General features: G+C 47.0%; 1 long non-coding RNA gene across 1 annotated transcript; it reads right to left on the bottom strand.

The window, feature by feature from the left end:
• Nucleotides 1-5,048: 5,048 nt before the first annotated feature.
• Nucleotides 5,049-8,175, bottom strand: LOC136164271 (uncharacterized). Its single transcript, XR_010662326.1, has 3 exons — nt 8,043-8,175; nt 6,686-6,773; nt 5,049-5,146 (listed from the first exon to the last, which is right to left on the bottom strand). It is a non-coding gene; the product is annotated as an uncharacterized lncRNA (long non-coding RNA).
• Nucleotides 8,176-12,364: the final 4,189 nt, after the last annotated feature.

Here is a 12,364-nt window from a genome sequence, read left to right as displayed (position 1 = left end):
CAGGATGTCTTAAAGGTTTACTCACATTGTAGCATGATCAGAACTTCATTCCTTTATAAGATATATTACTATTTCATCATGCATATACACCACATTTTGTTAATCCAGTCAACTGTCAATGAGCATTTGGGTTACTTCCACCTTTTGACTACTGTGAATAATGCTGCTATGGACACAGATGAAGAAATATCTTTTTGAGTCCCTGTTTTCAATTTCTTTAGGTGTATACCTAGACATGGAATTGCTGGTAATATTATATTTTATTTTTTAAAAAATACTATATTTAATTTTTTAAGGAACTGCCATATGGTTTTCCACAACAGTTACACCATTTTGCATTCCCACAATGTACAATTTCTTCACATCCTCACCAACAATAGTTTTCTGTTCTTTGTTTTTCATGGTAGCCATTCTAATGTGTGTGAAGTCTGTGGTTTAGATTTGCATGTCCCTGATCATTAGTGATGTATTAGAATTGACCATTTGCATAGAAGACACAGACTTTTGAGTTGTCAGCAAATAGATGCTCAAGTCATGGATGGCACCCACTGCTGCTCTCCCATCCAGTATCCATCTTCTCCTTCTTTCTTAATGCTCCCAGCATTGTTTATGTCTGCACTGTACATAGCTACATCACTCACTTCCCATGACACTCTTCTAGATACAAGAGGCCATGGGAACTGTTTCTGAAATAGAAGTCCTAGGGGAACTCCTGAGAGAGCTTTCTTGAAATGTGACAGATTAGTTAGCATCGTCCTTTTGCCTTTTGTCCTTTCTCTTCTCCTTCCTCCTGCCTTGAATGTAGATGTGATGCCTGAAGACATGGAAGCAACTTTGAACCATAAGGAAAAGAGCCACCCACTCAGGTTGGCAAAGCAGGTCCATAAAAGGAGCCCAGATATCCCTGGACTGACAGCCTGCCCCCAAATACCCTGTTACATCATGAAAAAGATGAGCCTCTTCCTTATATTGGCCACCACTTGTTGGGTTTCTGTTACATGCAGTCAATCACAATCCTAGCTGACCTACCATAGGAGGGGGTCTACTAAGATGAGTGTACAGGCAAAAGAATAAAAGAGAATAGTGTCTTGGGAAATGCTGAGAGGTAACTGAAGGCAGCAGGGGAATCATTCTGGGCAGGGACTAAGAGCAACTAAATGAATGTAGAAAACATGAGGTCATGATATCAAATGAATGAGGGGAAGAAAATATTTAAGAGAGAAGGTCAACATATTAGAGGCTGAAGAAATATCCAGTAAGGAAAGCATGAATTCAATAAAAAGGAATTATTTTTTATATAATTTACAAAAAAATAAAAACTTAGAGACATGTTGGGAGAGAGCCACATTGCCTGGGTTGAGAAGTGAACAGGATTCAGGAGAAGGAAGAGAGTGTGAGGAGCAGGAAGGAGATGGGGTACCAACAAGCCGGGCACAGCCCATGGAGCCCAAGGAAGTGCTTTCAAAGATGAGACGCACTGGAAATGCTGAAGGTTGGAAGCAGAAGAGAGGAGAAGACAGACAGTTCAGAAGAGAGGGCATAATGCTAACCGCCTCCTTTTGCCTGGTAGTACCATCCTCCATCTCTTACCCAGGCATTGGGTCACCCAGCAGTCTCTCTGTTTCCCTGCCTCCCTCCTCCCGCAGACTTGGCCGTCTGACTCGTTGAGCCAATGTTATATCAGCAACAGTTAGGTGTTAGGGCTTTCCCGGTGGTCCAGTGGTTAAGAATCTGCCTGCCAGTGCAGGGGACAGAGGTGTGATCCCTTGTCGGGGAAGACTCCACGCTGCAGGGCAACTAAACCCGTGTGCCTCAACCCCTGAGCCCAAGTGCCGCAACTCCTGAAGCCTGTGCACCTACAGCCCATGCTCTGCAACGGGAGAAGCCACATCAGTGAGAAGCCCGCACACCGCAACAGGAGAGCAGCCCCAGGTAGCCACAGTCAGAGAGAGCCTACGCACAGCAAAAAAGACCTAGCACAACCAAAAAATAAATAAAAATGTTCTTAAAGTTGGGTATTAAGTTTCTGGGTTATTTCCTTAAAGGTGTTTGCTATGGACACACTCTCTCCTTTCCTGATGGCTGGAAATGCAGCAGCTGCTGAGGGCTTGGAGAAGGACATCGCTTACAGAGGTCGGCAGATCAGCTCACAGGCTTTGTTTTCCAGATGACCTTGTAGAGTAGAGCCCTCTAGCTGCCCTAACTGCCCAGCAACCTTTGAAATGTGAGGGAGTGAAAACTCTTCCATCTTGTTTAAACTGCCGTACTCAGGACTGTTTGCTATAGCAGCCTAGCTTATCTAAAACTGTTGAGAGCCAGAACTGTGGTGTTGAAAGCCATTAGTCTATGAATTCATAAGGCCATGTATAAATAAAGCTTGGCTTATACATTTAAATAAACTCAGTTTAACGGCTGTCTTTTATTTAGAGATTGCTGCAGCTGCTGCTGTCACTTCAGTCGTATCCGACTCTGTGCGACTCCATAGACGGTAGCCCACCAGGCTCCCCCGTCCCTGGGATTCTCCAGGCAAGAACACATCCTTCCTAAGTTTTGCTATATTCAATTATCCTTCCTCTTAAGCCAGTCAAAGTTTGCATGGGGGCCACATTAGGAGGGGACTAACAACGAAGGAGCATAAGGAAACTTTTTAGGACAAAGAAGCCTTCTACATCTGAATTATGGAGGTGAGTTTACAATCATTTAGAATGATCAAAATTCCTCAAATTTTAAACGGATGAACTTTATTGTATGTAAACAAACAGCTTTGTGACAAAAGTTTTTAAATGACCCTTCTTTTATAAAAATAATGGAAGTAAAAATTGACTGTCATTTTTCAAGAGCTATGTTGTAAACTAAGAAGCTGGCAACCTTATGTAGATCTTCAAATCTTTTCAAAGTTTTCAGACCTAAGAAACTGACAAGTATGAGAGCCCCTGTATTCTTATCTACAGTTATACCAGTAACCCAAGTCTATGCTCCAATCACTAATGCTTGAAGTTTGAAGTTGAATGGGGGACTTCCCTGGTGGTCTAGTGGTTGGGACTCCAGACTCCCGATGCAGGGGGCCTGGGTTTGATCCCTGGTCAGGGAACTAGGTCCCTCATGCCACATCTAAGACCTGATGCAGTCAAATAGATAAATAAATTTTTTAAAAAATGAAGTTGAATGGTTCTGTGAAGACCTTACAAGAACCTCTAGAACTAACACCACACACACAAAAAAAGTCCTTTTCATCATAGGGGATTGGAATACAAAAGTAGGAAGTCAAGAGATACCTGGAGTAATAGGCAAGTTTGGCCTTGGAGTACAAAATGAATCAGGGCATAGGCTAACAGAGTCTTACCAAGAGAACTCACTGGTCAGAGCAAACACCTTCTTCTAACAACACAAGAGATGGACATCACCAGATGATCAACACCAAAATCAAATTGATTATATTCTTTGCAGCCGAAGATGGAGAAGCTCTATACAGTCAGCAAAACAAGACCTGAAACTGACTGTGGCTCAGATCATGAGCCTCTTTGTTGCAAAATTCAGGCTTAAATGGAAGAAAGCAGGGAAAACCACTAGACCATTCAGGATTGATTTAAATCAAATCCCTTATGATTATACAGTAGAGGTGACAAATAGGTTCAAGGGATTAGATCTGATAGGCAGAGTGCCTTAAGAACTATGGATGGAGGTTCATAACATTGTACAGGAGGCAGTGACAAAAACCATCCCAAAGAAAAAGAAATGCAAGAAGGTAAAGTGGTTCTGAGGAGGCCCTAAAAATAGCTGAGAAAAGAAGAGAAAGGCAAAGAAGAAAAGGAAAGATATACTCAACTGAATACAGAGTTCCAGAGAATAACAAGGAGAGATAAGAAAGCCTTCCTAAGTGAACAAGGCAAAGAAATAGAGGAAAACAACAGAATGGGAAACACTAGGGATCTCTTCAAGAAACTTGGAGATACCAAGGGAAATTTTCATGCAAAAATGTGCACAACAAAGGACAGAAACAGCAAGGACCTAACAGAAGCAGATGAGATTAAGAAGAGGTGGCAAGAATACACAGAAGAACTGTACAAAAAAGATCTCAATGACCCTGATAGCCACAATGGTGTGATTGTTCATCTAGAGCCAGACATTCTGGAGTGCAAAGTCAAGTGGGCCATAGGAAGTATCACTATGAACAAAGCTAGCGGAGGTGATGGAATTCCAGCTGAGCTATTTCAAATCCTAAAAGATGATGCTGTTAAAAGTGCTGCACTCAATATGCCAGCAAATTTGGAAAACTCAGTAGTGGCCATGGGACTGAAAAATGTCACTTTTCATTCCAATCCCAAAGAAGGGCAATGCCAAAGAATGTTCAAACTATTGTTACAATTGCGCTCATTTCACATGTTAGCAAGATAATGCTCAAAATCCTTCAAGCTAGGCTTCAGCAGTACGTGAACCGAGAACTTCCAGATGTAAAAGCTGGATTTAGAAAAGGCAGAGGAACCAGAGATAAATTGCCAGCATCCATTGGATCATAGAGAAAATAAGAGACTTTCAGAAAAACATCTACTTCTGCTTGCTTGACTACACTAACATGACTGAACAACCACAACAGATTAGCTGTAATAAATTATTCCACAACTTAGCATTTTAGAGTAACAAACATTTCTTATTTCACAGTTCCTGCAGTTGGGGGTCTAGCCAGGTTTGGTTGGGTCCTCTGACCTAGGGTTTCTCACGAGGCTGTGTCAGTCTATGTCCATAAGGACTGGTCAATGGTTAAATCCACCCCCAAGGCAGAGCTGCCTTTTTTCTGAGAAAACCACTTTGAGTCCAGCAAATGTCCACACAGTACCCCCAAGGGGACCTGTGCAGCCACCAGGAAGCTACATGCAGACGTTCTGGGCAGACAAGAGCTTCACCTGGTGCTGAGGGGAGGCAGAGGGACTGGACTTTGACATCCTCCACACCCACCAAGTCTGCCATAGCGCACTGCTGCTCCGCGAAGTCCATCCTGCCGGGCAAGAAGACAGGGCAACCCCAACGGGTGGGACTGGATGAACAGCCCCACTGTCAAATGTCCGAGGAAAGGCAGGTCCCAGCACAGGAAATGAAAGGATCTGAGTCCTGGGCTGCGGTGAAAAGGCATTTCCTCTTCTCTCTGGGCCTGGGGATAAAGTAAAGTCTGTCCCAAAGGTGAATTCCAGTTCCCACCCTCTCTCACACTTGAAGGCCAGGGTGTAGGGAGGGCGTACACGGCCCTCTCTTTGGGGGAGAGAGGACGATGACAGAACTCTGCTCCCCAAGGACGGGCTGGTGGCCCGAAGTCCCACTACATCAGGTAGGTGGATACCAGGACACTCCATGTCTCACAGACCTCTGCTTGTCCAAGCCTCCCCTACAGTCTATGAAATATGTCAGCTGATCCCAGCCACATCACAAGGCATGGAGAGAAAAGCTTACCCCTGTGAAATGGAATATCTGCTGCTATATCAATAAACAAGAAAAGTCACAGCCATCAGCGATTTCGGGCCTCCAAATGTGGAGGAGGGTTCCCAAAATGGAACAGAACACGCGGGATCCAGCAGATGCCGCCACCCTCTCCCCTCTCCCCGTGGTGATTGTTGAGGAGCTGGGGAAGGAGGGGAGTGCAGAAGCAGCCATCTGCCACCCCATACCGTGAACAGGAAAGAAGGGTGTAAGCAACCAGGAAACAGGCTTTGGCCCCAGACAGCTGAGGTGCGTCTGAAAGGAACGAATTCAGTGAGCCCAGAGGCTTGCATCTTCCCATACAAAGAAGAACGCTAAATTCCTTAAGTTGGTATCTGATTTTCCTTACCTCACAATAATCTTTAATGTTCAGGCTGCCTGCCCCCTTTGTTGCAAACTCCTATATGACCCTAACTCCCCTTCCTGCCTCCCTGGAGCAGTTTTCTCAGAGATACTGAGATGCTGTCTCCTAGGCTCAGGGTTCCACCAAATAAAATAACCTTCTACTTTCAGCTTGTGACTAGATTTTTATTTGACACACACATCTTTGCATGGAATGGCAAAAAGAAGAACAATGTCCTTGTCTCAAGCCAGGGCAGCCACGTGTTGACACAAGGCAGAGCCAGGACCACAGGTAAGTTCTTATAAGACAGCATGCTGGGAGAGGCTGGGGAGAGCGGAAGGGGAAGGAAGGGCCCTGTGTGGGCAGGGATCTGTAAAGCTGATTGAAATGTGTTTCTACTAGCAGGTCACTGCTGATCTTCACACATACCGGCCAAACCAGGACAAGCCAGTTTGGCATTTGGGAGATCAAGGTTGAATCACCGTCCACCTGTTTGCATCTGCCGTTCAGTGTGACTGGTTCTCCTGGCCCCATCCCCTAGCAGGTCTTTTCAGATCTGCTCTCGGCCAGACTTCTGATCCCTGCAAGCTGACCCTGAAGATTAACTGGCAAGCTGGCCACCTGAGAGGCTGATGACTGCTCTTCTCCACACCAGGGCGACTGCTCATGGAGCAAGAAGCAGGCACCAATGAGACCCAGGGCCCTAAAGCTACCTTGACACCCAGGAATTCCCAATTGTTTTGAACAACCGGATCCAACTTCCAAATTAAGGTGAAATCCCACTTACCTCGGACTCTCGTTTTAGCTACAGTCAGAGATAAAGGTGCCCTGGTCACACCCAGCCTGGGACGCTGAGGCAGACAGCACACTTACCTTGGGGACACTGACATTCTTTTCTCATCCCCACGGTGCTGTGGACTGAGAAAGAAACATTCCAGCTTTGCGACCCTCAGCTGTATTCCTTGTGTCAAAGGGGTAGCAGCCAAAAAGAAAGAAGACAACACATTTTAAGGAGAAGAATATTTAAAGATGGATTTACTTTCTTGATTTCTACACCTGAATTTTAAAGCCCTGAAAAGTTGCAATTTGCCATCAAATGTCAGGCAAATGTCTGGCTGGCATGGATGTTTATATCAGACCCGGAATTCTTTACTCCAAACCAGCAGAGAATAAGAGTGGTCTTTCACAAGAGATGGGCTTTAACCTCCAAAAATAGGAGCGATTCATGGCTTTGCATAACTGAAGGAGGGCTTTCTGCGTGTAAAATGTTAGGTGCTCAGCTGTGTCCAACTCTTTGCGACCCCATGGACTAAAGCTTGCCAGGCTCCTGTGTCCTTGGAATTCTTCAGGCAAGAATACTGGAGTGGGTTGCCATTCCTTTCTCCAGGGGATCTTCGTGAACCAGGAATTGAACCTGGGTCTCCTGCATCACAGGTAGATTCTTTACCAATAAATCCAGCATCTAACTAATACACCCATCTAGAGTGGTCATCATCAATCAGAAACCCCACTTCCCTTCAGCCCCTCTTTCCACTAGAAGCCAGGACTCAGGACCCAGCTGTCCCAGGCAACAGTCATTTCCTGGATCCAGTTAAGGAGGCAGGAAGAAACCACAGATGTCTAAAATACTCAGGGAAACAGTCTTCTGCCTCGGGATCATGCCCTGCAGACACCAGCTCCTTTACTCCCTCCCTGACCCTGGGTGGGAGGCGGGCTGGACCCATCTTGCAGATGAACATTTATCTCTGTGTTTAGAGCACACTTGGGAATTTTCTAAGCACTCAGGGGACAAGTGAACTGTTCTAAAGCTATGCTGCGCTTGCCCTGTCCCTGTGACCTATGGCAACCCCAAAGAAGAAACTGTTGGGGCCCTGCGATCACAGTGCCTTTGGTGTCTCCACGCGCCACCTGGTGGTCACTGCAGGCCTCTGCAGCTCTGTCACCCGATCACCATTCTCAGTTATCCCAGCCACACCCGGGGTGCGCGAGACAGAAGATGTGGCAAGGCTGAAGGCCCTCTGTCACCCGGCCTTCTGAAGTCAGGCCTGGGGCGACTGCAGCATCTGCCGCTGGGCCGGGCGCGTCTGGGGCTCCGGGCGCAGGTGGAGGTGGTGGCCAGGTGGGAGGAGCTGCTGGGAGACCTCGGCCCCTCCCCTCCAGAATCTAGATCCCAGAACTGCGGGGTGCCTGCAGACCCTAGAAAAGTGCCCGAGGAACAGTGACTGCTTACCAAACATTTCTGGAAAGGGGAAGAGGGAGGGGGCTGTGGTGGGTGAGCAGGGAGCGGGGTGCCTCCGGGATCTGCAGTGGGAGCGGATGCCCAGTGTGGATAAAAAAGGCCTGGCGATGTGGCTACATTTCCTTTCTTCCTCCGACTCCCGCGGGATTTTGCACATTTGGACCGAAACAGACTGGAGAGGCACTGCCCCCTTGTGGCCTCCGCCCGTCACAGCAACTGTCTTCTGTCAGAGATTTTCACCTTTTGTAACAAAAATTTCTGGAAGCTGAAGCCCCAGTGATTTGGCCACTTGAGGCGAAGAAATGACTCATTGGAAAAGACCCTGATACTGGGAAGGATTGAAGGCAGGAGGAGAAGGGGACGACAGAGGATGAGATGGTTGGATGGCATCACCGAGTCGATGGACATAGGTTTGAGCAAGCTCTGGGAGTTGGTGATGGGCAGGGAAGCCTGGCCATGCTGCAGTCCATGGTGTCGCAAAGTGTCTGACACGACTGAGCAAGTAAACTGGACTGAACAAAATTTCTTGGTTCTGTACGTTTGAGTCACCTCTGCTTCCTCCTGATCACATCCACCTGGCAGCAGGTACATGAGGATCGCAGTAACAGCACAGAACGACATTTTTCTGGTTTGGCCCCACTTGCAGAATTGTGAGTACTGTGGACAAGTTCCAACAAGTTCCAACCAAATTAGTTTAACAAAGCCCTGGGAGCCCCTTTGTGACATCCACTGTTTTCTCTTATCAAGGTGACCCTTTCGCCACCCACTGATCTCCGTTACTTCCCAGTACTCTCAGTTCAGAGCACCAATAGGGGTGCTCTCAGAGGCCACTTTACTCAAAGCTTGTCCTTTCTCTCTGACCATCAACCACTGTCCTCAGACCAAGTTGATGTTGCCTTCAGTTCAGTTCAGTCACTCAGTCATGTCCGACTCTTTGCAACCCCATGGACTGCAGCACGCCAGCCTTCCCTGTCCGTCACCAACTCACGGATCTTGCTCAAACTCATGTCCATTAAGTCAGTGATGCCATCCAACCATCTCATCTTCTGTCATCCCCTTCTCCGCCTGCCTTCAATCTTTCCCAGCATCAGGGTCTGGTGTTGCCTTCAGCCACTCTCTTTCCTAGGGCCCTGGTGCCAATAGCCCCGACACTGTAATTGCACTGGCATCCCCCAAGGTTCTCAAATTAGACTGTCAGAACTAAAACACCGGCTGTATTTTCACTGTACCTTTTTTGGGGGGGTGATAAAAGAAAAAAACAGAGAATGAGGACATCTGGATCCCAGCCCTGTGGTCACCAACCAGCTCTGTGAATCTAGAGGTCTCTTTGTGCATCATTTGTTCCCCATTAAAATAACAAGTAGTGAGTAAGGAAGCCTGGAAGAGTAGGACCTTTGGTGTTCATGGGGGAGAGGGGAATGGGCACTTGGTGGAGAAGAATCTTGAGAAGGAGATAGTGGAGCCAAGGGCGAGAGAGTGGACATCATGGTGTGTCATCCCAGCCCCATCCAGTCCAGAAACTGAGCCGTGATGCCTCAAAGCTGCACCTCTGGGCTGGCCAGGCATGGCCCGAGGAGAGGGCATGACAAGTGGGACAGACATCCAGCCCAGACCTGGCAGAAGACCTATGAGTGGGCTTTTCCCAACCACTTGAGCAAAACTCCTATGTCACAGGGAGTAGCAGGGAACCCAGTGATCCTGTAGTAGTTAGGGGCCCTGAAGCTGGGATGATGAAGGTAATGGATGGACCCCAGATTGGCTGGTCCTGGGGATACCCAGGGGACATAGTCAGGGTTCATCTGGATCTCTGGAATCCTTGTGCCATGTGTACACACATTATGCACTTTGGTGCCCCTGGAATGGAACCTGTTTATTAGGGAAACTCTGGAAGGGGCAACAGCCCAGAAGCTGGTGCTCCCTGCAGGCTTTGGAAATCCCAGAGGGCCATGACGACACACCTGAAGAAGCTTCTCTGAGCCCATAGGCTGCTCAGAGCATCTGGACATGTGTTCAGATGTTCAGGAGGGACAAAAATGCAAACAGCTTTATCCAGAGGCTTTTAGAGATTCCTGATCACTTCATGGTCCTGGTGGAAGGATGCCTGAAAGCACTCTTCAAGTTCCTTATCTCATAGATAGGACTGGGGAATTCCCTGGTGGTCCAATGATTAGGACTCCACGGTCTCAATACCAAGGGCCCAAGTTCAATTCCTGGTCAGAAACTACAGTTTCTGTGCAGCCAAAAAAAAAAAAAAATTTTTTTCTAGAAGGACTAAGTCCACCTAAAGACTCCGAGGAGCAAGCAATGTCCGATGTAGCAGAATCTGGGGCCCTCTGGAGATACGGCTGTGTAGGCCAGATCTACCCCTGCCTTTGCAGTTAGATGAACCAATAAATCCCCTTTTGTGCTTCAGTTCAAAAAAGTAGGATTTTTCTTTACTAATAACCAAATGAGTCCTCTTACAATACAGGAGCTTGTTACAGCTTTACATATGATTGGATGTGGGTACCATCTCGGGCAATGGCAATATGAAGCATAGTTGTCTGGGAGGGCTCAGTGCTCTTAAGAGAGGCTGGGAAGTTAGGGAGATGGAGTACATGTTTTGTCAGACACATGAACTGAATTAAAATGGCAGTCAATACTTCTGAAGGCTCAGTGGAGGCTGGTCCTATAGACTTTAGATCCATGAGAAGCCTGTTTGACATTATCATATTGCAGGTTAATCTCTCTTCCAATCATTAGACCCCTCTCACCCTTACACTTCAAGATGGAAGTACTCAACGCTTGATTTTTGAAGTGTATAGGGTGCCTGAAAACAGCCTCCCAAAATAATAAAATTCTACTCAAGTCCAAATGGCTTGAACTAGCTACACGCAAAGAGAAGAGGCCCCTGTGGATTGAAGATTATTAAATATGAAGTATGTTTGTCAGGAAAAACCTTTGTTTATATAAACAGTAGAAGCACCACCATGGTAACCCTGCTTGGTTTACAGCCTAAAGCCTCCCAGCCAAATTCCCGCCTCCTTTTTCACTGCTAGCCTACATTTTTTAAAAACATCCCCAGCCAAAATTCCATGATCTGCCTGCTGGGTTTCCAGGCTCAGAAAATGTCATTTAAAAAAGTAGTGGGGGAACTGGTTGCAACCACATCCAAAGCTTCTAAATGAAAGCTCATTTCTCTTTCTCTTTCTCTCTCCCTCTCACCCTCTCTCTTTCTCACACACACACACACACACACACACAAATATTTTGTTTGCCAGTTACAGTATGCTTTTCCTTTTTTATGTAACCAAAGTTTCCTTGGGCCCCACAAGCCTGCAGGACCAATGAAATAACATCAGCACACAGGCAGCTGTAACCCGTATCCTGGGTTTTTCTCCTACCTGCTCACAGAGTATCTTAAGGGGTGTACTTAGAGGTGCCCCTGAATAAATCCAATGTGAAACAGTGCAGCCTCTCCCTCAATGGTGTCCACAGGGTCCCCATCACCTCTGCGCTCTCCCTGGAAGTCAGGGGACCCAGTGGTGTGTGGTGGAATCCAGAGAAGCCCTCACACCCCTTGATGTTCTGCTCAATTAACACACATCAAACCAGGCTACTGTGCCCACTGATTGTCTTACTAGCATTTGTAGCAGAAGATGTCCCTGCCATCCAAAGAACCCAGCCACATATCCAAAGGCCAGTCCAACTGGTGGCGCCTGGCGTGTCTCAGGATACCCTCGCCTCCAGCGGCTTAGGTCAAAGCATCCAGTCTAATCCACAGGAGGCTGCTCAGGCCCTCACCCAAACAGGCAACTGGGGGCCCCGCCTACCAGCTCAGACATGTCCCGGCATGTCTGACCCACTTACTCCCAAGTGGGGAACTCCAATCCCGCCAACAGGAGAGACCTTTAGAGAATGCAGCAGTTACATCCACCCTCTCCATCTGCCCGCCTGAGGCTGATGGTCTGGGCCCAAGCCCTGGGGGAAAGGATTGCTCTACTCCAGGAGAAAAGTACATTGACATCAGATTATTTTCCAAACGCGTTTCCCACTTCTTAACATTTGCCACATTGCATTCCACGTTCCAGTTTTCAAAAGGACAGAAAGTGTTAGTCGCTCAGTAATGTCGACTCTTTTGCGATCCCATGGTCTGTAGCCTGCCAGGCTCCTCTGTCCATGGGATGTCCCAGGCAAGAGTACAAGAGTGGGTAGCCATTTCCGGGGTATTGATAATATAAAAGGGAAATTAACTGGAATCAAGAACTTTATTATTTTCAAGTGGATTTATGATTGAGCATCGTTTGGCTTTTACCTGAAATGTTCTCCTTGAG

Source organism: Muntiacus reevesi, chromosome 3 (genome assembly GCF_963930625.1).
Source record: "Muntiacus reevesi chromosome 3, mMunRee1.1, whole genome shotgun sequence".
NCBI classification, from domain to species: Eukaryota; Metazoa; Chordata; class Mammalia; order Artiodactyla; family Cervidae; genus Muntiacus; species Muntiacus reevesi.
The sequence above is the reverse complement of the archived record's forward strand: the minus strand, read 5'-3'. Positions and strand labels throughout refer to the sequence as shown.